The following is a 26,714-nucleotide window of genomic DNA, read 5'->3' as shown; positions in this document are numbered from 1 at the left end:
AAGAAAAGCTCTCTTAGAATTCTACTTTGTTCTTGGGATCTTGTTTGCTTCATTTTTATATTGCTTTATACCTGGCTTGTTTGGCATTCTTAGCTCTTTTAGCGTGCTCACTCCCTGAGAGTGAGCAGAGTTTACACTTCTGTGTATGTAGGTATCTGAGGTTCGCAAAAAGTGTAAGTACTTGAGCACCTCTCTTCATTTCCCTAAACTTTTCTTAGTTAAAAATGAAGATATGGGACTAAAATAGTTCCAAAATCCATCCTAACCCTGCTATTATTGTAATAGTAAAAATCCCTAACTTTGGATACCTTGTTATGGGCCAGGAATCCAAGTAGTCTCATTTAGTGTTCAGAAACTCAGCCACTAGGTACCACTATTTTCTCCAGTTTACAGATAAGGCTTTGAGAAGTTGATGTATTTTCCCAAGATTATAGAACTAATGAGCTGGTTTCCGACCATAGTTGTCTCATGTCGTTGCTTTTCTCCACTATGCCTACTGCTTCCTGAAAAAAGGAAAAGTCAGGTGGCCACATTTTTATTGAGGGCTTGCTCTAAGCCAGGCAGTGTGCCTAGAGTTGGATGATGTAAATACTACCATCTCAGTTTTACAGGCTTAGAGGTAATGAATTTATTTAAGAAACAAACACTGGTCAGTGGTAAGAAAAGATTTGAATTAAACTCTGTTATAAAACTTTGACTCCTCTATGACCCTGAGGGATCCCAGCTTATCAAAGCTTGGTTGGGGAAGGAGGAGAAATGGGAGGGATATGCTCCTCTCATCAGCTTTTGTGATTCGGGGCTACAGGTGCCCCTAAAACGTCTGTGCTCCTGGGTCCAGTGTTGCATGCAGGAAGGCATGGTTGGACAGTAATGGAGCTTTGAGCTAACATTAGGGATGGAAAGTCAGTGACCATATATATCACTGGATAGAATAAGGACCAAATGCTTGAGTCTCTTTCTGGTCACGACGACTTTGATGGCATTATGGGTTAGTTAGATGGACCTAGTGTTTTAAAAAAAACAGGGCAGTGGTTCTCAGATTATGGTCCCAGGACCAGAAGCATCAGCATCACTTAGGAATTTGTTAGAAATGCAAATGCTCAGGCCCCACCCCAGACCCACTGAATTAGGAACATGGGGAGTCGGACCCAGGAAGCTGTGTTTTAACAAGCCCTTCAGGTGATTCTCCTGTAGACTCAAGGTTGAGAGCCACTGCACCACACAAGGAACAGGCAGGCCCTTCTCTCAGCAGTGTGGCTAATTACAGGACAGGAGCATGGGTAAAGGGCCAAATCTTCAAAATTGAGGTTTCGATATGTCAGTTTTACCTTTCATTGTTGAACACAGAGCATTTCATAGTAAACGAATGCCCTAATTATAAAACACCTGCCGCTCCTTCAAAAGAAGGTCCTCTTCAGTGTGGTGTTTAAGTGCACCTCCTTCAGAGACCTGATTTTCAAGAGGAGGATGTCGTGACGGATGGGTTTATTGAATTTCTCTCATTTTACAAACCCCCTCTCTTCGTGGAAAAGCTTCCGTGACCTTGGTTTCTGAACAGCCTGGGAAGCAGAGATGAACTGCAATCTTTTGCCCTTAAAGAAAACAGAACCAAGGAGAGAGTGTAAAGGGTAACCAGTGTAACAAGATAGTGAATGCTTCCGGCTTGTCTTTTTGAGGAATGTTCGTAGTCATCATCATTTAAGGACTGGACTATTGACACAAAACCCCAAAGGAGAGAATAGTACTTCTACCTCAAAATCTCCCTCTCTGAACCCTGACTTCTGCTAAGGAATGCTGATTTCTTAACAGTGTCCTTGGGGTGGTGGCCCTTGCCTGGTGATAGGAGGCATTTAGAGTTCAGGGACCGCTGAATGGAATCTAGGGGGTATTAGCAGGAGACCAGTGTGCTAGCCGGACCACACTCTGCCCTCCTTGGGAAGGACGAGCCTCCCTAAGAGCAGTGATGGACAGAGCTTTGGCCTCAGTTTGAGGGGGTGGGGATGCGGCAGACAACATACTCTCCAGGCATCTCTAGTCTTTGTCATGGGGCAGAACTGAGATTCCTAACTCCTTATTCACCATCATGGAAAGTTTCACTTTTGTTGCAGCTAGTAGCTTCATTCATTGTTTTCTTTTCTGCTTTAAATTCCCTCCACCCCCGCTTCAAATAAGCCCCCTATAGTTTCATAATCGTTTGCCTTTTCTCTTGCTCTGAAATATAGCAGAATGGAGACTTTGGGCAAAATGGCCAGCACGCTGATGAGAGCCAGCTGGTCTGTAGCTTCCCGAAGGTAGCTGGCTCTCCAGGCAGATGGGAGGAGAAAAAGGCTTCACACCCCAGTAGGAACTTGCCAGAAGCAAGTGCTAGAAGAATCACTTACACAGCTTAACAGAGGGAATTTATATATTTCTTCTTCCCCAGTTCCAATCCTAAGAGTACTTCCGAAGCTACAGAAATGTTAGTGGCTTTGAGCATGTTCTTGGCCTGGTTGTCATTTCTGGCAGTTTCGCATGATTTTCTTCTCACTTCCAGCAACTACCCACTCAGGGATCATGTCTGTCTTTAGGGAAGTCTCCCTCCATGTCTCTTTTGCGAGCATAATGGTTAGTCAGAAACACCCCTGGCCTTCAGATAAATCCAGTTTTCCTGAAACACCACAATCTTGAGAATTTGAGAGCCTACGACAGTGTTAAACAGACTTGGTAGTTTCTAGTTCATGAACTATTATTTGGGGGGGCGGTGGCAGGGAGCAGGAATTGGGCAGTTTGGAATTGGGGTAAATTGTCAAAGTACAGATGGGAGCATGACTGCGTGGAGTGAATTTTTCTCAGAAACAAAGGACTCTTCATACTCCAGTTCACAAGTGATCCAGAGACTTACTGTGGAAGCAGGTATATTAAAACCCAAGCACTGGCGTTCCCACTGTGGCTCAGCAGATACCAATCTGAGTAGCATCCATGAGGATGTAGGTTTGATCCCTGGCCTTGCTCAGTGGGTTAAGGATCTGGCGTTGCTGTGAGCTGTGGTGTAGGTCACAGATGTGGCTCGGATTTGGTGTTGCTGTGGCTGTGGTGTAGGCCAGTGGCTACAGATCTGATTTGACCCCTAGCCTGTGAACCTCTATATGCCAGGAGTGTGGCCCTAAAAAGACAAAAATAAATAAATAAAAAACAAACAACCAAGCATTGAAAAGAACCAGCCCCTTTTTTTCTATGACAGGGAACCACCATTCCTCAGCCTACCTAGAAAAGTACCCTTTCCTCACTCTTTGTTTCTTCTCTGTGAACCAGGCAATGAGAGTTCAGGTGAGTGATGTTTCTGGCTGTATTAGGTGCTGCTGAAGCAGTTCTGGGACCCCCTGTGGAGTGAGATGGGACTTCCCCAGGCACCTGCAGAGGCGAGGCTAGTGGATTAGGTAGAGGTAGAAGCACTGTGCAGGTCAGGGTAAAGACTGTGTTGTTTGTACCAGGAGTTGAACCAATGGAGGTATTAATTGGATTTCAGTTAACTGGGAATTCAGATGGCAAAAACACGTCCCTTATATTTCCAGTTAGTATGTTTTCCCAGTCACCTGAACATCTTAATTGATTTTACTAATCATTTTGGTTCTAAGAGAGTTTCTTGGGCTAATTAAGAAACTGAACTGAAATGCTTGCATTTTGATTTCAAGAATTTACTTTTTCCTTAGAAGGGTGCTAACTCTGTTAAGCATGCTTTTGATATGTGTGGATGATAAGAACAATGGACTTAGTGGAGCGGAAATCATTAAGTTAAATGCTCAGTTAATTTCACTCTGAATCAGTATCATGTTCTTACGTAGCTCATCTGCACACAGGCTCTTTAAAAATAGTTTTTCTGTATTACAGAAGGAATTAGAAAGTACAGACAACTGAAAAAGAAGAAGAATTTCCATCAATGTCATTTCCAAATAGGCTTATCATGAATACTTGTGGGGTATATCCTTCCCAACTTTTCTCATGCTTTTCCTCCTCCCCCAGAAATCTGACCTCAGCTCATCATTTTTTGAACCTCATTGTGAATGCCTTTCTGTGTCATTTGACCCATCTTTTCTAGCCCTCTGTTAGTGACTGTGCAGGTATGGTTTAGAAATGGCTTGCAAAATCAGCTCAGGTTGTGGGATGTTTAGATTATTTCTGGTTGTTCACTAATTGAAGCATTGCTACAATGAAATATTGAAAACCTTTTACCTTTGCTTAATTGCAGTTTTTAGATAAGTTCCTAGAAGTGTATTTGCTAGGTCCCAAGCTTTTTCCACATTGCCTTCCAGGATGGCTTCTTCTTCTAGGATTCTGTGTTCAATTTAGATCACTTAAATACAAGATCTGTAACAGCATTTCTCCTCTTCCATTCTGTGTTCTACTTTTCTATTTTGTGCATCGTCTGGGGAAAGGGAAAAGAACTTAAAATGAACTCCTGGGTTAGCAGGGTTTGTTTTGCACAGAACTGTGTTTAAGACATGGTAATACATTCGTATCATTTAAAATAATTCTCAGTAGCTGATTCAGTCAACAGCACTTAGAGTAGGGGTCCTCTATACACCCTTGGTTGGTGTCCATAAAAGCTCCATGAAAGACAATAGCTGGGGAGAAATAGGTTGTGACTGACAAAGTCAACCACCTAGTCCACCTGCTAAAAAAAAAAAAAAAAAAAAAAAAAAAAATTTAGCCAAAGGGTCATTATTTGTTTAATCACCAAAGAGATTTTGAACCCCTCTTGCGTGCCATACAGTATCCTGGGTACTAGGAATACCTCTGCAAACCAGTTATGTGGCTTCTGTATGCACCTGACAGGGCAGCGTCCAAGAGAGGTGGCACAGAAAGAAACAACACAGTAATTCACATAGTGTGTTAGAAGATGATTAATGCTATGAGGACAAAATAGATAGTAGTGTAAGGGGGAGGGAAAGTATTGTACAGAATGAAGATGTTGGCTTTAGCGAGAAGCTGACATAGGGGCCAAGAAACTGACAGGAGGGAGGGATAGAGTGTTTAGGCCCATGCCTGGCAGGGACATGCCATGGTCCAGGACTGCAAGAGTTGTTGCACACCCATGTACACACACCCAGAATATATTCATCCCCAGTTCCTGCCTTACTCGTGGGCTTCCAGAGCACTGTCTTCAGCTGCCAGGCCTGTCATGCGGGGGCAGACCCTGGGAAACGTATCATTTTTATGCAGTGAAAAGTGCAAAACACACTCAATGTATACCTGGGTCAGCAGGGGCAAATGAATGGGAAAGGAATTGTTCTCAGAAGGAACAAAACACTCTCCACAATGAATCAGAATTCTTTTTCATGTGCAGCTAAATGAAATTTAAGGTGCCATGAAATTCATGAAGTAGGCTTTCTTCAATGAAAATGTGGTCTGGTGAAAAAGAAATGTCTAGGCTTCTTGGCGGTAATCTACTCCATGAGAGAAAAGGTATAAATGATTCCATTTGGAGTTCAGTGGAACTGTAGAAGTGGTTATGAATCCCTAAGTAGTAAAGGTTCAGCCAGGACATCTTTCTCAACTCGCTCCCATTTTACAGCAAGGGAAACTGAGGCACATGTAGTTCCAGGACTTGTTCCCAAGCTGGTGTGAGCTCACGGTGAGTTGCCGTGAGCCTGATCCACACAGCTGCGCTCTCCCACGGTGGGTCTCTCCCAGGGCCAGTGTGTTTCCGTCAAGCTTCCTTGTTCATTAGAAGGACTGATTGATAAACACATTTCCAAATAACATCAATTATGAGATAATTTCCTCTCACCTTTCCTTGAGCTGGGAATCGATTTCTACTCATTAATGTGCTGTGTGGCACTCTTGGGCCCTAAATGAATTACTGAACTTTGTATTTTCCTTGAAGGAAAATGTACTGAACACATCATGAACACTAGATGAAGCTGGTAAAATTCATCAAAGCAGGATCTTTCTATTCCCAGCAGCATAGCAGGACCCAAGGAGTAGAATTAAAGTTCAACCTCAGTGAACTGATGGCATGAATTTTTTCTAATCTGGTTTGATTTGTTTATAGACATAACCTAAATCTTTCTCTTGAATATCACTCTATCAAATCTGTTCCTCAAGTGACTACTTTGTTAGAATATAGTTTTTAATCAATAAAACCATTATATATAATATCTATTAAATATTGAGTGGTTGTTTGTCAAGAAAATAATCCTCACAGCTAGGATTTGCCCTTGTAATAAGTCTAGACATATTTCCTAAATGCATATGTTCAGTAAGAGCAATAAGTCTCTAGTAAGAATATTTGAGAGTGACTTGCCACAGGAAAAAAAAAAATTGGCATTTTGGAATTACAGTTAAAGCTGCAGTCTTTTCCAATATCTTTTCCAGATTTTTCACATACTCTGTTACTACTTTTCAGAGTCATCATTTTGTTCATCTTCTAAAGTATTAATCAAAATCTCTCATAAACTTTAGGAATTCCTGTTGTGGCTCAGTGGGTTAAGAACCTGACATAGTGTCCCTGAGGATGCGGGTTCAATCCCTGAGCTTGCTCAGAGGGTTAAGGATCCAGCATTGCCATGAGCTGTGGCATAGGACAGAGCTGCAATTCAGATCCAGTGTGGCTGTGGCTATGGCAGAGGCCAGAGGTGCAGCTCCATAAAACATAAATAAGTAAATCTCAACTTTAAAATTTCTATCACAGATATTTAGCTTAATAGCACCATGATAAACCTTAATTGTTACCTCCCCTCCTTTTTTTTTTTCCCTTAGGAGGATGTTTGTCATGGTTACTTTAAATCAAATGTTTACTGATTGAAAAGTGGCCCTGGGAAACAAGGAAGCCAACATAGTTGGTGCATTTAATAGCCCAGGAGATGTGCTTGTGTTTTATATGCAGCGCCTTTAAATGCCCAAGACATATGTAGTAGATGTTCTGATCCCCATTTTAGAGACAAAGAAACTAGCCCATGATGATTAAATTGCCCGAGTTACATAGCCTGTAAGGCACAAAGATTTCCATCCAAACCTCAGGCATTCTGAATTTAAAGCACATAATTTTCCAATCATCTCTTTCTCCTCCCCTTTCTGCCATAATCCTGGCCATTTTTCTGAGACTGAATTTAAAAATTTTGAGTTGCGTTGTACTTGGAAGGGTTTTTGTTTTTGTTTTTAATTTTTTTCCTGGGAGTTCCCATCGTGGCTCAGTGGAAACAAATCTGACCAGTATCCATGAGGATGCAGATTTGATCCCTGACCTCTCCCAGTGGGTTAAGGATCCAGCATTGTAATGTGATGAAGTCTCAGTTGCGGCTTGGATCAAGAGTTGCTATGCCTGTGGTGTAGGCCAGCGGCTATAGTTTCAATTCGATCCCTAGCCTGGAAACCTCCATATGTGGCAGGTACAGCCCTGAAGACAAAAAAAGAAAAAGAAAAAGTTTTTTTTTTCCCCCCTTCACTGCTTTTCCTGATTCCTACCAGAGAGCGAGAACTTTATCCATCTCCTACTCCTGGGTACTGGCGTCAAGATAGAGACTAAACAAAAGCAGTCTTTCATTCAACAAATATTTATTGATCATAGTGACATGTGCTAAAAACTGTGCTAGGTGCTAGGGCTCAGGGAAGAGTGAGATTCCCTGCTTCTGTTTGCATGCAGCACTGAGGCTCTCAGGAAAGAGGGACATTCAAAAGTGTGGTGACTACATCAAACGGGGAAGCAACTGGTGTGTGGGAGAAAGTTAAAAATTATGCTTTAGTCTGTGGAATGGACTGAAAATGCGTTGGACATCAAGGAAATCGCGGGGAGGTATTTGCTGGAGCTAATAGAACTTGAACCACAAGGCAGTAAATAAGAATTACAATGGTGGAGTTCCTGTCGTGGTGTAGCAGAAACGAATCTCACTAGGAACCATGAGGTTGCAGGTTTGATCCCTGGCCTCACTCAGTAGGTTAAGGATCTGGCTTTGCTGTGAGCTGTGGTGTAGGTCGCTGATACACCTCAGATCTGGCATGGCTGTGGCTGAGGTGTAGGCCAGCAGCTACAGCTCTGATTAGACCCCTAGCCTGGGAACCTCCATAAGCAGTGGGCGCAGCCCTAAAAAGGCAAAAGCAAAAAAAAAAAAAAAAAAAAAAATTACAGTGGCAAAGAAAAGGGCACGGCAGAGGGGACTGTGCTGTTTGCAGGGCAGTTTAAGCCCATTTTCTCCTGCCCTTACCTCAGTGAAAGTATGTCATGCCTGTTGGATTAAGTAGAAAATGGGATCATGATGGATTCATGTGAAAATTTTTAATTAAAGCAATACTTTCGTTGTATCACACTGCTCCTCAGATAATAAGCTTCATTTGGGGAGGATAAACGTTTATTACCCACCTGTTTCTTCCCATTTGGTAGAATCCCCTGCCTTGAAAAAAATAGTACAGCAGTCTCTCCACAAATGTACAGAGTTCGTGCTTAAAAATATATTAACGTGTCAGCTATCCATTCGGCTCCCGTTAAACTTGAATACATTTCAAGGTCCCTTGAAAAGAACAGATGGGCTTTTACCTGCTCTCATGGTCCTGTCTGATGTTGAAGGAGCTCTGAGACCACTGCATTTGGTATTCATGATGCTTAAACAAGTCTCATGAAAAGTCTCTACTAATAATACCCTCTTAATGACAGTCTCTGCGAAATGGAGTAGGGCATATAAACCAACTATATGAGAGTACAGACTCTTTGAATAGCTATCACAGTGTTCTTTGCAGAGAGTTGGTCAGAAACGTCAAGACAAACGTCAGAAGCATTATTCGATAGAGAAAAGTGTTACAGGGTCATTACCGCTACCCATTCATTCATGGGACTTTCTCATCATTCTTGGGAATGTCAGTATTGAAAATGGTTTGGTCATACGCTTCCAAGTAGGGTTTTGTTGGTTTTTTTTTTTTTTTTTTTTTTTTTTGGCTAGTATATTGAAAATAAATTAAGTTGAAAGGATTTATGGCACTTAATTTATAGTGTAATAGATGTGAAGATCTATTTTAATTGATTTTTCCTTAGTTACTCTGTGTGTAGAAATTTGGCCTTTTAAGGCTATATTTTGTGGTTAAGAGGTAATGAAAGTCAAGTGGAGGGTATTGCTTGAGGGTTGTCTAGCTCAACTTCTGCAGCTCTCTGCCGTTTTTTAATTGCTTTCACAGAGACTGGCCTGGAAGCCAGCTCACTGATTTATTACTGGATGACCTGGGGCAAGTCCCACTTTTTTCTTTTGTAGAGTAGGGATACTCATAACACTTACCTTATAGGGTTATTGGGAGGCTTGAAAGAGATAAGGATCAAGTGAGAATTAATGTCCAAAGCTTAGCCTGGCACCTAGTAAGCAGATCCCTGAAAACAATGGGTTTAGGGCAGTCCTGTCCAGGAGCTGTGTTTGCTTAGCCTCATTTTAGAGTTAAAACAGCAGCAACAACAACTGTAAGAGGTACCTTGCATTGAGAAGGGCACTGAGTGCTCGCACATTATCTTATTTGCTCTTCACAATCTCTATGAAACAAAGGCTTGTGGCTGTTCTGTAGGGTAGGTTGGCTAACTAATTTGACTAAACTCACCCAGTTCACCCTGTGGTTGGTGCTTAACATGTAACCCAGGCCTTTCTGAAGAGCCCTCTTCCTTAGTCAGTAGGTCACACTGCTGCCCCCATTCTGGGTTCACCAGGGAGGAGACCAGACTCTGCCACCTGTGCCTATACTCACGTGGCCCTGCTCTCTGGTGTCCCCTGTCCGTTCTCTTTGACTGTTTTTAAAAAGTCTGCAGTTATATACTATGTGTTTATAGGAAGGAGTATATAGAAGGTATACTTGTTTTTTAGTTTTAGGTATGATATAAAGTGGCTTTTAAAAATATGAAATAGGAAGTTCACGTTGTGGCTCAGAGGTAACAAGCCCGACTTGTATCCATGAAGATGTGGGTTTGATCCCTGGCCTCGCTGTGTGGGTTAATGATCTGGCGTTGCTGTGAGCTGTGGTGAAGGTCGAAGATGTGGCTCGGATCTGGTGTTGCTGTGTTGTGGTGTAGACCTGTGGCTACAGCTTCAATTTGACCCCTAGCCTGGGAACGTCCATATGCAGCTGACAAAAAAAAAAAAAAAAAAAAAAAAAGATGAAATAACCCTGGTGGTATTGCAGGTATGGGTGGAATGTGGGTACCTGGATTTAGGGGAACTCTGCTCCCTATTACTCACTTCACTGTGTATAGATTTCTCTCTTCATCTTTTCCCCCTTTTCAGCCAAATCCTCCTCCCCTCTCCCCCTGAAAATAACAGTGGTGAGTTAAGTCAGTCAGTCTCCGTGTGCGATGGACAGAGGTGGGAAGGTTGGGGTTAAAGTTCTTAGTTTATTTGGCTTCCCTGATGTTGAGTCACTCTCGCTTTGAGAGGTTCCTGTCCTCTGCATGATTGAAGTGTAAAGTGGTGCCTTCGGCTTGTGGCTTCTGTATTCTCCTTCTAATTACCAGGAAAAGGGTGACCACTTTATGAGTGCAGCCTCTGAGGCTCTTAATGGGCATGAACATTGCCTCTGATCAATGAAAGTGGACATCTTCCACGGTGTTTCCCCATTCCCAACAGCTCCATGGAGATATCATTTGCAGGAAGCAAATCCATAAAGTAATCAGCAGAAGAGCAGATGAACCCGTCTGAGGTGAACACTCAGGCTCTCAGACTCACAGCTTGTCAGCCTGACTGTGGCTCCTACCGTCTTTGGGGATAGTTAGCACAGCTGATTGTTGTGAGCCTCATGAAAAGTTAAATTGTATTTGTGGTGACTATTCTGACAGCAAAGATATGGGCTAATGTAACCTCTTGCCCTTTGACTGAAGGGATTCATATAGGCTGTGTAGAGGATTTAATTTCTGACACAAGTGGAAATAGTTCTAGATGTAGAGTAACCATTTTTTTTTTTTTTTTTTTAATTTGAGGAGTGTTAGTTATCTGAACAGTGATGAAATCATCTCTTATTTCCCTCCTTGGCCTAACATGAGAATTTGGTTGTCAGTAATCTCAGTCAGTCAAATAAATCACACTGGACATTAAACTTTAGATGGGTTGCTTTGCCCAGCCACCCCGTATATAGTTAGAAACAGAACTTTCCAAAGTCCAGGGGGCTCTGAGGCCCAGGGGGAAAGCCTCCCGCCTCAAAGGCTGCCTCCAGCCTTGAACTGATCTGCTACTTTCTTTTGAGGCTCCTAGCAATGTCTTTTATTTGCAGATTCCCAAACTAGTGGGTTAAGATGGAATAGATTGAGGTCAAGCGGGCAGTAGGAGGAGGTGGGAGGAAGAGCATGTTGGAATCTGGGTCACTGTCCCAAGAGTTCATGGCTAGGCTAGAAATAGGTAGAAAGTTCCAGAGAAGATAAGTGAGACTCTGAAGACAGAGGCATTTTACCTTATTTATACATTTACCTAAGGCACGTCTGAGTCTAATACCCTGTGTGAAGAGTGCTTAAGAAGAGGAAATGATGGAAGGCTTTAGACGAATTGTCTGAACTACTCCATGATGAAATCTGAACACAAATGCAAGAGATGCTTTCTGTCCTTAATTTGTTAGGTGCCCAGGGACAGAGCTGCCTTTGGATGGTTTGCATCCTCTTGCCTCCTGGGCCCAGAAGCAGAGCTTGTGGCTGCCTTCCGTTGTCTTCCTTCAGACATCTTTTCTTCTTCCCCACCTTCCTCCTCTTGGCCCTTCCTTCCTACCCCTTCCTTCATTCTTCTCAGGAAATGCCACTGAAATGAAAAAACCTGCCCACAAACTCCTAGATGCATTGTTTGTCGTAAGAGAAAAGCAACCTAGTGATTTGATTTCTACATATGCTTTCACTTGGGGGGAAATTTTCAACTCCTGAGAGCACTGCAAATAAATGAGCAGTAAACAGGCATCTCTGCCATTAGCCCTGTTAGAGAATACATAAGCATTTACTTCCCTTGGGGGCAAAGTCAAGCCTCAAAAAGGATAATAGATATAATAAGGTTTATTTCATATTTGTACCTAGTCATGAGTAGGCATCAGCTATTACACTTTTGCATGTGAAAACAGATAAAGACATTTCATTGTGAGGGCAAACGTCTGCTCACCACTGTTGCTGCCATTCCTTTTCTGTTCTTCAACCAACTTGAGCTAAGTGGGGTGTTTGAATATTGTAACATCCCCAAGATTAGACCCCCAATGGAGGAATACAAAACCACATTCAGTTGTACTTTCCAGTGTGTTCTTCCTTCCAGCAAGGCATGTTTGCTTACTGTTCCCTCCCTTCAGTGCCTTTGTGGGAGCAGGCTCATGACCTGGAATATCCTCTCACTCTCCTCTAAGCCTGATCTTCCTTCTACTAGATTCCATCTTGGATATTTTCTGTTCTCCTTTTGCATAGGTCCTTACCGCTGGGAGAGTGTGCTTGTCAGTTTGCACAACCCCTGGATATACTGTATTGCTTTCTGTGTGTACGTGGTCCATGCATGATACCACACCCATGTATGTTGTGTACTCTCCTTGGTACTAACACAGAGGCTGAGAGGCTGTAAAAGCACAGGACCAGGCGTCAGAACCTATGAGTCTGTCTGTGTTCCATCTTGAATGTGTCTCCTTTTCACTGAGCATCAGTGTCCCCATCTGTGAAATGGGTCAAGTTTCTGGTCAAGAACTCAGTTTGCTAAAATGAGTTAAAATGCACTTTGTAATCTATACCTCATGTGACATAGACATATTGTAGTGTAAATTTACCAGAGTTGGAAACAGTTTCTTGACACAATAGAGCTGTTTCATATATACATTTGGCAGATGGCAAATTCACCTTATACTTAGTGACCCCCTGAAGCTAAGCCTTGGCTTCCGTTGCCTCAGGGGAATTAAATCCACTGCTGAAATGCTATAAAAACAAAAGAAATTTTTTTTTTTTTGGCTTTTAGGCTTTTCAATAATTTAGATCCTGGTAGTTTAAGGGCAATTTTGACAGTGGTTTTTAGCAATTTTCACAGGTAATTTGACCATATGTAATTTTTACTTTAAGTACAGACTTTATAACTAAACCATAGTGTGTTTGCATATTTCACATAGTTCTCATTACTTACCTCGGTGAGTGAATGCTCAAGAAGTACTGAATAATACAATATAACATAGCAGGAAGTTACAAGACTTTGATAAAGAAGTAATGGCATTTGTCTTTCAGGAAATTTTGGATACTCATGCTTCCTAATATTTGATTTGGAGGAGCTATTAAAACTCATTTTGTTTTTGCCCTGCAGTAAAGTAAAACTTTAGGTTCCGCATACATGAGCTAGTAGTAATTTAGGGCATAGCAGTGTTTTTGTCCATACTTTCATTCTCCACTCTCCCTTGCCTGTACTGTAGCCATTTGTGTAAACACACACACAACCTGGAGAAAATCTAACTTTGCTCCATTAATTAGAAAATCTCAAGTTGTCCTTCAGGAGTATTTTTTCTCTTATGGCAACTGGTCTCTGATATTCAAGAACTCTGCATTTCACACGTGTCCACTCAGGTAGTAAAATTTTGTAGTTCTGTGATGGATCAGAAAAAAGTGATTCTTCTTCCCCCGCCCCTGTCTCTTTTTATGGCCACACTTATGAAACATGGGAGTCCCCAGGCCAGGGTTTGAGTGGTCACTGCAGCTGAGGCCTGTGCCACAGCCACAGCAACACTGGATCTGAGCAAGCTGCATCTGTGACCCACGCTGCAGTTTACATTGGCAACTAAACACATACACAACCTGAAAATTGAGAGTTAAGTTTTATTTGGGGTGAAATTAGGATTTAAGCCCTGGAGACAGCATCTCTGGTAGCCCCAAGAAACTGCTCCAAGGCGGTGAGGGAGGAGCTAGAATGTAAAGGAATTTTTGCAACAAAGGACAGGTAGCAGGAACAAAAGAGGCCTGGGCTCACTGAAAGCATTCCTTTGATATGCAACTCCGCTATCAGGGCCAGTATCCTGAGTTTTCATAGCCTGGCAGGACTCACAGCTCTCACCCTTGGAGGTGACTGTATTTACAGATGACTGTGACAGCCCACCTAAGGAGGAAAAGGGGGAATATCAGGATATGATCAAGGTGAGGGGGAGGTGTATGCAGCATACACACATTTCACAAGTTCGTTGCTGATTTCCTGAAGGTTACTACCGGTCACAAGGAGTAGACATCACCGTGAAGGATTTTAGTGTTCTTATAGATATGAGGAGATGCAAGAATTGGGCACATAAAATCTTCTCCGAAAAATATCTGACTATCTAAAGGCCTGTTCTTCTAGTTTTCCCAGAGCACAGAGATCTCATTCCTGGTCTCCACCCTGAGCTCCACTCAGCGGGTGCTGCGGGTTTGTAGCTGCAGTGGCTCATGTTTTATTCCATGTAGAGGCTGATGGCAAGTGCCAAAGCTTCAGTTCACAGTGGCCACACTGGATCCTTGGCAACCCACTGAGCAAGGCCAAGGATCAAACCCAAATCCTCACAGACAACGTTGGGTCCTTAGCCTACTGAGCCACAACAGGAACTCCCGAAAAGAGTGATCTTTCTATAGTGCTCTTTGCATAATTGACACGTCTTTATCACACCATCTGGGAGCTCACTGTGGAGTCACACTTTGAGAGCAAAGCCAGGTGAGAGTGTGGAGAGAGGAGGCACCAAAAAGCAGCATTTGAATACCTTGCCTTTGAAGAAGACCTTAGAAGGGATTAGAAAAGCCCTTGGCTGTTGAAGACACCTTTGAGATTTTAGAACTGATCTCCCCCCACCCCTCCGATGCCCTCCAAAATAAAAAGCCAAAAACTGTGCTTTAGAGAAGGCAAGGAGGAATTTAAGCCAGTCTGGGTGTTTTGAAAATAGCTTTTCTGAGCTCAACGGTTAACCCGTCTCATCTGAGCAGACCACTGGCCTGGCTACTTTTGTCCCTCGTTCCCAAGAATAATACTGGTTATGATGTGGGAAGGGTGCAGTGCCCCGAGAAAGGCTTCGACTCTCTTCTGAGGAGGCCACAGGGGATGTCTTAAGAAAATAGAAGAGTATCATGGAGTTCCCGTGGTGGCTCAGTGGTTAACGAATCTGACTAAGAACCATGAGGTTGAGGGTTCGATCCTTGGCCTTGCTCAGTGGGTTAAAGATCCAGCATTGCCGTGAGCTGTGGTGTAGGTTGCAGATGCGGCTCAGATCCTGAGTTGCTGTGGCTCGTAGGCTTGGCAGCTACAACTCCGATTAGACCCCTAGCCTGGGAACCTCCATATGCCACGGGTGCAGCCCTAGAAAAGGCAAAAAGACCAAAAAAAAAAAAAAAGTATCACATGAAAGAAGAAACTGAATTGTCTTTTGTCATTTAATATTTAGTTTTTTAGATGCTGTCCGTAGCCTATAATATGATATATATTGTCGGCATAATAACTAAGATTAAAAAAATTTAAATTGACTTTGAGATATAATTTACGTTCAGTAAAATCTCCCCACGTATACAGCTTGAGGTGTTGGAATTTGGGTAAAGTATGTTCTATTGGTGAGGAAATAGCACCTGAAAAACAGCACGAAACTCTATCTGCTATTTCATACATACATTTCAAACTGTTGCTTCTAACCTCATTACTATGTAACAAATGTGTTTATTGATATCTCATACCTAAACAATCCCCAAAGGAAACTATTTGAAAATTCTCCATTAGCTGATTAATCTCATAGCCTTCTTGACCCAGAAGATCTTTTTTTTTTTTTTTTTTTTCTTCCCAATCCTAGTCTTAAAAACTGTTATACCAGCATATTGCCTTCAGGAGTTATTGAAAAGAAGCAAGTGATGAAGGGCAGCAGTTATTTATCCTGTTCTAGCACTGTTTCTTACTGTGAGTGATCCCCACTGTTATGACACTACTTAGAAGAGAATCTCTCTCCTATGTGTATGTAGATACTTTCTTTTTCCTTTTTTTTTTTTTTTTTTTTTCTTTTTACAGCTGCATGTGCAGCATATGGAAGTTAGGGGTGGAATCGGAGCTCATGTGCCAGCCTACACCACAGCCACAGCATTGCCTGATCAGAACCACATCTGGGACTTAATGCCTCATCTCCTGGCAGTGTCAAATACACGTCCTCATGGAAATGAGTCAGGTTCTTAAGCCCCTGAGACACAATGGGAACTCCATACATGTATATATTTAAATTAAAATCTTCACAGCTCTCTATCTATCTAATTAGAAATCTCTCTCTGTGTGTATGTCTATCCCTGTCTGTCTGTCTAATTAGAAATTCTAGGTATTTTCAGCATTTTCTGTGGCCTGAGTGGTCAAAAGAGCCTAGAGGCAAAGCTAGCAGACCCTGTGTCAGGCCTTAGGTGATGAGGAGTGGGAAGGACATTCTAGCAAGGCAGTGGTTTGGGGCTTAGTGCAGTAAATTCCATTCAGAGGAGAGTGAATCATGGCCCTGTTGAGCGGCGTGATTCATAAAATTATTTAGGTAGGAAGTGACCAAATTAAGGAGCATTTTATGGGCTGCACAGGGAAGTTTGGATTTTATCCTAGAAGCATTTGAAAGCAGTTACGAATTTTTCAGCAAGACAGTGATGTCATTAAAGTAGTATTTAAGACTTCATCCCTGTCCTGTTCTCTACATTTACATGTAGCAAATATGGTTGTTTACCAATTTAGCTAACTAAATAATCCCAAGAGGGAATAATTCAAAATTGTCCATAATCCGATTACACTTATTTAGCCTTCTTCACCTAAATGATTGTCTTCCTTTACAACTAGTCTTCTTTTATAAATATTGTATGTGTCCTTGGAATGCGGTGATAAACATAGGTAACCATGAACTGTTCATCATTCTTCCTTCATTGTTTTCTCCGGAAACACTTTTGGTTGGGCCTCCTTGTTCTCACTGTAAAAGAAGATGGCTTAACTTTGAAGAGTAGAAAATTAAATTTTCTGGGAGTTCCGATTGTGGCTCAGTGGGTTAGGAACCTGACTAGTATCTATAAAGATGCGGGTTCAATCCATGGCCTCACTCAGTGGGTTAAGGATCTGGCAGTGCTATGGCTGTGACATAGGCTGGCAGCTGCAACTCTGATTTGACCCCTGAGCTGGGAATTTCCATATGCTGCAGGTGTGGCCCTAAAAAGAAAAAATGAAATATAATTTTTTTGAGGTGATTTAAATAGGCTTGTCCTGCAACTTATACAACTAAATTTCTTTTCCTAAATGTCAATTCATTGTGTTCTATGTAACCAAAATAATGATAAAATGAAGATCTACATGATTAATTTATTTAGAAATTAAAATTTTATGTCAAATATTGACAAAGTTGAAAATAATATTGTTGGTAATATAAAATATATAGACTGGGTCAAATAAATATAGGTTGTCTCCTGGTATTTAGGATTCACATTTCTTTTTTTTTTTTTTTTTAATTTTATCATAGTTGATTTACAGTGTTCTGTCAATTTCTGCTATACAGCAAAGTGACCCAGTCATATATATATATATAGACATTCTTTTTCTCATATTATCTTCCATTATGTTCCATCACAAGTGATTGGATATAGTTCCCTGTGCTATACAGCAGGACCTCATTGCTTATGCACTCCAAATGCAATAGTTTTCATCTACTAACCCCAAACTCCCAGTCCCTCCCACTTCCTCCTCCACCCTCTTGGCAACCACAAGTCTGTTCTCCATGTCCATGAGTTTGTTTCTTTTCTGTAGATAGGTTCATTTGTGCCCTGTATTAGATTCCAGATATAAGTGATATCATATGGTATTTGTCTTTCTCTTTCTGACTTCACTTAATATGAGAAACTCTAATTACATCCATGTTGCTGCAAATGGCATTATTTTGTCCTTTTTATGGCTGAGTAGTATTCCATTGTATGTATGTACCACATTTTCTTAATCCGTTCATCTGTTGATGGGCATTTAGGTTGTTTCCATGTCTTAGCTGTTGAGCATTGTCATTTCTTAAAGAGTTAAATTGTATATTTAAAGCTAATTTGAGGAAATGTCACCATTTAAGAAGAAACTTAATATACTGTTTCCTTATTAAAAATAAGTCTATTAACCAAACTATGCTACAAATCATTGTGTCCTCTGATTCATAATTCATAAAGGTTGGTCTTTTTCAATGAAGGTTGACTTTTTGTTGGAAAAGCATTATTGCAGGTGGAAAAAAATAGGTGATCATCAACATTGAATACCAAAAGTGGAAGGAGTGTGTTATTTTGCAAAGTATAATCATAGGACTGTCCTTAGATTAAATAGGCTTGATAATGTAATTTGCTACTACTTCTATAACCGAGTAACATACATAGATACTGTATATTCATACACTATATACATATGTATTATTCTATGATATATACTTAAAAAGACAAAAATGGGTTGGCCTTACATAGTCATTTTGTAGGCCATCTATGGATTCAACCAATCACGGATCAAAAATATTTGGAGGAAAAAAATCCCAGAGAGTTCTGAAAAGCAAAACTTTGAATTTACCTCATTTCATAGCATTTTTATTGTATTCACAACTATTTACTTAGCGTATATGTTGTATTAAGTATTATAAGTAATCTAGAGAAGATTTAAAGTATATGAGAGGAAGTACACTTTGTAAAGGTTATATGTACAAATCCTACACCACTTTATATAAGGGACTTGAGCATCCTTGATTTTGGTATCCAAGGTTGTGGGAGGGGGGTTCTGCAATCCATCCCCCACAGATACTGAGGGAGGGTTGTATTTCACGATATGTGCCAATGCTTCTTATTGCATCTGTGACAAGAGAAGAGGTCAGGCTGTGGGTACCTCATACTTATTTACTGCTGTTAAGCAAAACAGGCTCTGTCAAGGTCCGAGAGAGCTGATCTTTATTCTTGGGAGCTGGGAGTTTTTAAATAGATTTCTATTGCAAATTGGGCCAGGGTGATAAGTGATTTGTGCCCATAGCCTATACTTGAGTCCTTTTAAAAGGGCTTGATGATGATGAGGTATTTGAAAGGTTTCATGCATTCCTGCATGTCTGTTAGAGCTGTCTCCAGCCCTCTTCCATACTACTGTGTTTAGGAATATCCAGATTAAATGAGCCAGTTCCCAGTGGCATACACCTTTCATTCATAGAAGGAGCTGTACTTTAGAGTCACAGTTATTTTCTTGAATATGTGCTCTTGCATGTGAGTGCTTTTGTCACTCTCCCTCCCATTCACAAAAGACTGCCCTTATCCTCCTCAGGGCCACCTAGAGATGGCTTTGCAGCATGGGTTTAAGCCCAAGGATGCTTTTCTCCTGCTTGATTTTTCCCTTCTCACACTTTGTGATTTGTTTCAGATGCATATACAAACAATCTTAATATATGATTTAGCTGCAACATTTTACATCAGTCAATTCTATTCATGATGTTTTTTTTTTTTTAAGATCCTCCCATAATCTAGGGCCCGGTTCTGGTCCTTACTGAGGGATCCTTTATTTGTTAACTTATACTTGGCCTTGATCCAGGGAGCAAAACAGTATAAACGAAAGTAGTTTAGAAAAAGACAACACTGTGATGCAAGAAATTTCGGATTCTGGTGCTGACTTCTATTGAAGTGTTAGTGTAATTGAAGGAATACAGCTAAATAGTTAAACCAACCAAAAAAAAAAAAAAAAAACAGTCATTCCATGTTGAGGGATGTGAATGTCCATGTCACAGACAGTCAGTGTGACCTGAGTGAAGAGTTCCAGGGAGCTTGGAAGCTTGGGTAAGAAGAGATGGGGTTTGAGTGGAGTCTTGACATGGAACACAGGGGGATGATAAAGGTTGACGTCTGCACAGGTGAGAGATGCAAAAAGGATGTTCAGCATGTACTCTGTCTTACTAAAGGAACTCTGATTTCAACTGATATGTACTTCAAGGTCAGTTATTATCTGTTTTAAAATTGAATATGGAGGATACCTTTTAATTCTCAGTTTAAGATGCTCTTCAAGGGTAAGGATAGGTATCTTGATCATTTTATTCTCAGTACCTGAAATAACACCTGGCACAGAGTTACTTTGACTGACTGTTAAATGCATGAATGAATGATCATTGCTGAGGCTGATTATAATTATTATTCAGCTGTTTATTACCATTTTGTAGCACTTTCTAACTCAGTATTTCATAGGCTTATAGCACATGAGAGATGGAATTAATTATTAAAGGTGATCTAATTTCCTTTATTAAGATGAGAAAAAGCTAAGACCCAGAGGAAAAAATTGATTTGCCTAAGGGCACAGAGCCTGTATCTGGCAGGGCTGGATGCAGGACTCTGCGTGCCTTGTGGTCAGGCTATGTTCCCATGACATTCCTTGCCACTGCCCACTGACCACTCAGCCATCTCTCCCCAACAGCTCAATATTTTACGTGGTTGGTAATGCTCCTTTTTACACATACTACTCCAAGGACTTTGCTCCTTGGTATTTACAGTGTCCAGCTGGGTTACCCTGAAATAACATTTTTCTAACCAGGGCTAACATCTAACATAACCAGAAAGTTCCTGAGCTCCAGACTCTGGATTAGACAAAGCAAAGAGCTTTCTCACTCTATAAGTTCAGTAATTTGACAAAAATGCATAGGTAAGAATGAGGAGAGGACCCTTTTATTCTTATAATATTGTAAATTATATGCAGTTTCTTGAAAGGACATCCTGAAAAAGTTTGTGCCACTTTGGGCGAACTTGGTACTGACTCTTGACTTGATGGTTGGCCTAGTGGCCTTTCAGGTAGGGAAGGAAACATGGAATAGTAAAGTAATCTGTTTGTTAAGGGAAATAAGTTAATAGATTACTGACAAATATAGAGGAGTCCTGGGTTGTAATAAATTTGGCTCCATTTGGAGTTTAGAGCGGAAAAAGGATTCATTTTCTTTTAGTGAGAAAAAGCCATTATTACTCTGGGTTCCAACATGGGCACAATCAAAATGGGCAGAATGTGGTGTATTTATAAAAATCCTGTCTGCAAGGGTGTGGATAGGAATCACCAAAGAGATTCAAAGATCAGCACCAGAAAGGAGGAGTAGTTACCAGAACCTGGAAAGAGTGTGTTTCCTGTTGCTGCTGTAACAAGTTATCACAAAGTCAGTGGCTTAAAGCATCATGAGACCTGGAGGTCAGAAGTCTGGAATAGCCAAAATCAAAGTGTGGGCCGGGCTGCTTTCCTTTTCTGGAGGCTCTAAGAGAGAGTTTGTTTTCTTACCTGTTCCAGAGTCCAGAGGTGCCCTGCATTCCTTGGCCTATGGCCCTTTCCTCCTCCTTCACAGCCAGCAGCACTGGGTCAGGTCCTCCACACAGGCCATCTCCCTGACTTCTTCTGCCTGTCTCTTTCACCTTGAAGGACTCTTGTGATTACATTGGGCCCACCCAGATAATCCAAGATTATTTCCTTATTTTAAGATGAGGTGATGAAGAACCTTAATTTCATTTGCAACCTTCCTTTCCTTTTGCCACATAAGGTAATGTATTCATAGGTTCTGGGGAATAGAACATGGATATCTTGCAAGGGGTTGATGGTGGGGAGAGGACAATGTTCTGCCTACCGCAGAGAGTGAGAGATGCACGGAGTTTGTTAGCTTTAGCAGGGCCGTGAACTTCAGTTGGGAATACATCCAGCCTGAGGTAATTCATGTGGAGGGAGCCAGGGAAGTACATGCTCTGCCTTCCAGCCTCCTGCCAGGGCTCCCCCTTGGCTTGAAACCATCTGAAAGCCAGAGGTGCAGGCACATTGCTGATGCACTGTAATCCGTACAGTACGCAAGGGAGGAGGGACCAGGAGAGGCAAACTGAAGCTCTCCCCCAAAGGCACTCTAGTCATCCGAGGTCTTGACTTCCAGAAGACTTTCTGCCTTAGTCTAGTTTCCTGAGCAGTCTTTGCTGACACGGTGCTCGGCATCAAGACCAGAAGCTAGGATGGGAGAAGCTGTATTAATTCAGTTTCGTGTTTTAGCCGGTGTTTGTTTCCCCTTTGTGGTCTGCAAATATTCAGTAAAGTCTTCTTCAAATGGTTCTGCTCTTTGTTAGCAACGTGCTGCTAATTAAGAAAAGGTTCCATGTATGTTCACTTAGACGCCAGTGTTAGTGGACATTCCCTGTCTGTCCCCATGTCACCCCAGCCTATTGACAACATTAATTGGTGGGTTTCTCTCCCTTCAACCTCCAGGAGCATCATGGCACAGTGTTTCTTGATGGGGCGCCGTTGCATGGAGGGCAGGATAGTTCTTCCTTAAGTGAGGACTATCCACCGTGTCACAGAACCTTTACAATTCCTGGGCCCCACCCACTCAGTGCTAGTCGGGTCCAATGGTCTTCGTAACAGCCAAAGTACCCAGGGGTGGAGGGGCGGGGGGCCAGTCAGCCTCTACTGAGAACGACTGGCAATGAAAAGGGTAGTATTAAGAGGCAAACCAACCTCGCCAATCTTAGGCAAATTACTTCCCTTCTTCTAGATTTAGTTTCCTCATCTATAAAGCAGGGGTCATTTCTTCTTCTCCAGGTCACTGGTGGTATTAGTGATAATGTATGTGCATTGCCTGGCAGAGAACTCAGTCAGAAGAAGGGGCTGGCTCAGCCTCAGGATTGAGAGAGGACTCGGAAACCAGACACCAGCAGATCTAGATGCCCCGAGGAAATAACTGTTGTGCTCCAGGGCAACCTTGATGTGAAATCTCAGCCCACCAGTGTCTTGTGGCTTCTGTTAAATGTGCAAGAATAGAAAGTTAGCCTCTTTAGAAAATTTTTGCATGAAACCGCACTTAATTATTCCTTTCCTGGCCTTCCTAATATAGAGATGTCTCTCTGTGCTTTTTTTTTTCTTTGCTCAAGCAATTGAATGTTTCTACCGCTACACACTTTACTAAAACCAGCATAAAAAGTTATAATTTTGCTCGCTCACAAATGGCTTGCTGGGGCCAATGAAAGCTTCACTCTTAAGAACCAGAATAGCTGCAGGGTAGGTTCAGTGCAATGACTCTTCATCCTACACAGTCGGCCTCATACATCACTGCATTCTGTATGGCTGGTCCAGCTTAACGCTACTTTAAAACAGCATTTTAAAATCTTGCCTTCCATTGAAAATGTACTCTTCTATAGTCTGTCCACATCTATTAACACATGAACATCTTGATTGGAGCTCATTTTTCTTGAACTTTGGATCCTATTATAATCGTGGAACTTATGGTTGCCAGGAGTTGATATCTTTATGAGCCCGTCGTGGCTCAGTGGTTAACGAATCTGACTAGGAACCATGAGGTTTCGGGTTTGATCCCTGGCCTTGCTCAGTGGGTTAATGATCCCGTCAGCGTTGCCGTGAGCTGTGGTGTAGGTTGCAGACGCGGCTCGGATCCTGAGTTGCTGTGGATCTGGTGTAGGCCGGCGGCTACAGCTCCAATTCGACCCCTAGTCTGGGAACCTCCATATGCCGCGGGAGCGGCCCAAGAAATGGCAAAAAGACAAAAAAAAAAAAGGCAAAACAACTGCTCCTTCTTCACATTAAAGCAAAGATTCAAGGAGTTCCCGTTGTGGCTCAGTGGTTAATGAATCCGACTAGGAACCATGAAATTGCAGCTTCAATCCCTGGCCTTGCTCAGTGGGTTAAGGATCTGGCGTTGCCGTGAGCTGCGGTGTAGGTTGCAGACGAGGCTCAGATCCCGAGTTGCTATGTCTCTGGCGTAGGCCGGCAGCTATAGCTCCAATTCGACCCCTAGCCTGGGAACCTCCATATGTTCTGGGAGTGGTCCAAAAACGGAAAAAGACCTAAATAAATAAATAAAAGCAAAGATTCAATATTACACAAAGGGAGATGATTTTTAGATCATGTTTTCAAGTTTCATACTGATGTGAATGTTAATTGAGTTTAATAAGCTCGGGGCACTTTTTATTAGACACAGTGTGGACAAATAGAGATGGATCAAAGTATTGAATTGATTTAATGAAATCATTAAATGTGTCATTATTTCACATCCACCTATTTCTATAGTGAAAGCAAAACAAACCAACCCATTAGGGGAATGAATAGGTTTACTCCTCCGACTCTACTATAAAGATCTTCCTTCGCTTTTAGTTTATGGGTTTCATTTTGTTATTATTCATCAACAATATGTGAAGTGTCAAATTATGTTCCAGAACAGTAATCCCAAGAAGAAAATCCTTGTGCTCAAGGGGACAGGCAAAAACATCTTTTAGGAATTAGCCCTTAAGCAGGTGCAGGCATTCACATAGGTGGTGTGAAAATAGGGATGTCAGCACTGGGAGACCATTTGGGGGAGGAGCAGGTAGGACCCTGCTTCCATGGTTGGTATGTTGGGCAGAGGCACAAAAAACAGTCCAGGAACTGAGATTTGTAGCTGACATGGTGGAACCCGAAATAAAGATGGAATGACAGGAACAAAAACAAGAAAATCAGCAGGAGGTCAGGGCATGGAATAAATCGACTTGACACGCACACAGCCCTCTCCCGGTTGGAGCAGTAAAACGGCCACAGGCTGTCACAGAGCAGGTCCAGGAGCTTTGAGGAGGAGTGGGCTGAAGAAGCCAGAGATGAGAGAGTTTCCTGTGTGCAGGTGGATAGCTGCAGCTCAAGGAGTGGCCAAGATGGTCAGGGTGGAGAGAAAAATAGTGAGCCAGGCATAAAATCATGCAGGAACAATAGCACATAGGGGTCAGCTGGAGGAGAGGAAGTGGCCAGAGAGAGTAAGGAGGCAGGGTGAGGGAGGTTGTTGGAGAACCAGCCAGCAGCTTCAAGAAGGAAGAGGTGACAAATGGTGTCAGATATTACAGAAGAAGATGAAGACTGAGACAGGCCACAGATGGGCCTTTGGAGACAATAAGAGCCATGTTGCCCACCCATTGAGAGCAAAAGATTGAAAGAGAGGAATTTGAGAATTGTGAGAAGTGAAGATACCAGCCCTGGCCCTGGCAGTGAAATGAAGGTGACAGTGGTGGCTCCACGTGGCTGAGGCAGGCTGATTTTTAGCTGTAGAACACTCCACCCTTTGATTCACTCACTACTGTGGGTTTGGAGCAGGGGTCCTCAAGTAGGGTGGGCTGTATGTTGTGTTGAGAAGCTGTCCTCAGTTCCGTGGTCCAGATTCCTTGACTCTGGAACGAGAGTACCAGTGCTAGAGGATGAAGGACAGGACCTATGCTACTGTCCAGTCTGGGGACTTAATCCCGTGATTGAGCCAGGGCTGAGAACCATCCCCTCCCCCAACCCTTAGCTCCCCCTCTGTGCCCCTTGCCTGAGCTGGGGCAGCTGGGAGCATCGCTGTGGAAAACAGGAAGGGTTATGCCTGCTCCTGGGTTCACAGCAGGATTGCGGGGAAAATGCAGCCGTGAGCTGTTGCTTGCTCTCATCCATGGGCTCTTTGTAAATCAGAGCCTGGAACAAACAGAGCTGACAGCTCTGTTTAAAAGAGCTTTGGGGGAGTTTGTAAGGAAATAAAAAGAAGCCTAATGCTATGTGAAACATGTAACCTAAATTCAAAACCGAAAAGAGGTCTTTATTGCCTTCTCAACATGCTTTACCTATACATTGTTTTTTCATTAGGTTAAACAGCAGAAAATGAAATGGCCTTTTGAAAAGAGTAGGAGTGTTTTTCCTCTTATAATTAATAGGCATTAATATTCAAGGCAGGAATTTAGGTAGATGCCTCCCCCCATCCCGGTTCTTGGATTGTTAATACAGTGTGTACTACACAGGATCTGGATCCCTGCAGGTTAAACAGATCTAGGTAAGAAGTGTGATATTGTTAACAATGGTATTTCAGGGTACTGTACTCTACACCACAAAGCTGAGAGATATAGGTCAAGCTCAGATTCCTGTTGAAAATAATTGAATTTCACAACAGAGAATTCCATGTTTGGTAAAGAAAAGGGCCTGGAGTAGCCTGATGCTCTAAGGCCAGCAGTGAAGAAGAGAGCCCAGCCAGTTCCATGTTTGGGTTTTCTACCCTATGTGAAGCTGTGTGGGTCTGAATTTCACTCCCTTGCTTCCCCTAGCTGTCCTGCTTCTTGTCTCAGCTTCTCTGTGGTTTATACGTGTTTTTATACATGGTGGTGATTATATTATCCAAGAGGATTTGCTCTTGGTTTTCCATGATGATGAAAGGAAGGGCTTAGTGACAAAGGGAATTGGGAAGAGGTGTGAATCCAGATGGTACTAATACATCTTGATTTCATAGATTATTTCTACCGTCTTCTCAGAATTCCCTTTCAACTAAACAAATATTTAAAAGAACTGCTGTTAAGAGGTCATGTGTAAGTCCCTTATTTAGTTCATGTTGTTGGGTTTTCAAGGTAAAATAATGAAAAAGTAACAAAGGCTTAATTGATACACAGCCTGACTATTCTAGGAATAATTTTTAATTGCCTATCAAGCAGACCCACTTAGAAAGTACTCAAAGTATAGATCATAAAAATAACTTTAATTATGTAAAGAAGCCATCTTGCTGTACACCTGAAACTAACACAACACCATAAATTAACTATTCTTCGATTTAAAAAAAAAAAAAAGGTTTTAAAAAGACGAGAAAAAGTCACCTTAATTTTGATGGTCTGTCCTTTCCCTTCTCTGCCATGATCATGTTGGAAGAGTTTAATTTGTGTTTCTCGAGTGATCTTAGGATAGCGTTTAAGCGGAAGTCTGCAGTAAGCTCCATCCTCCTTAGTGTTCTCCGTCAGAAAATAGTCTTAGCTGTTATATGCTGCCAAATGTAAATTATTTGTGTATGAAATAATGATATTAGTTATTCCA

At 42.0% G+C, this 26,714-nt stretch overlaps 1 protein-coding gene and 2 long non-coding RNA genes across 5 annotated transcripts in view; all 3 read left to right on the top strand.

Annotated features, from left to right (window-relative positions):
- GNAQ (G protein subunit alpha q) overlaps positions 1 to 26,714 on the top strand; it is a 305,513-nt gene that overhangs the window by 144,845 nt on the left and 133,954 nt on the right. The window lies entirely within an intron of this gene.
- On the top strand, positions 8,878 to 18,023 carry LOC146407074 (uncharacterized). The gene is made up of 2 exons (XR_014823052.1): positions 8,878 to 14,306; positions 15,088 to 18,023. It is a non-coding gene; the product is annotated as an uncharacterized LOC146407074 (long non-coding RNA).
- LOC146407073 (uncharacterized) lies at positions 19,610 to 24,820 on the top strand. The gene is made up of 2 exons (XR_014823061.1): positions 19,610 to 23,285; positions 23,590 to 24,820. It is a non-coding gene; the product is annotated as an uncharacterized LOC146407073 (long non-coding RNA).

Source organism: Sus scrofa, chromosome 1 (assembly GCF_054392235.1).
Source record: "Sus scrofa isolate SSC_HxYL_T2T_F1_AM1 chromosome 1, Sscrofa_HxYL_maternal_Yorkshire_Landrace_v2.0, whole genome shotgun sequence".
NCBI classification, from domain to species: domain Eukaryota; kingdom Metazoa; phylum Chordata; class Mammalia; order Artiodactyla; family Suidae; genus Sus; species Sus scrofa.
Note: the sequence above shows the minus strand (reverse complement) of the source record. Positions and strands in the feature narration are given on the sequence as shown.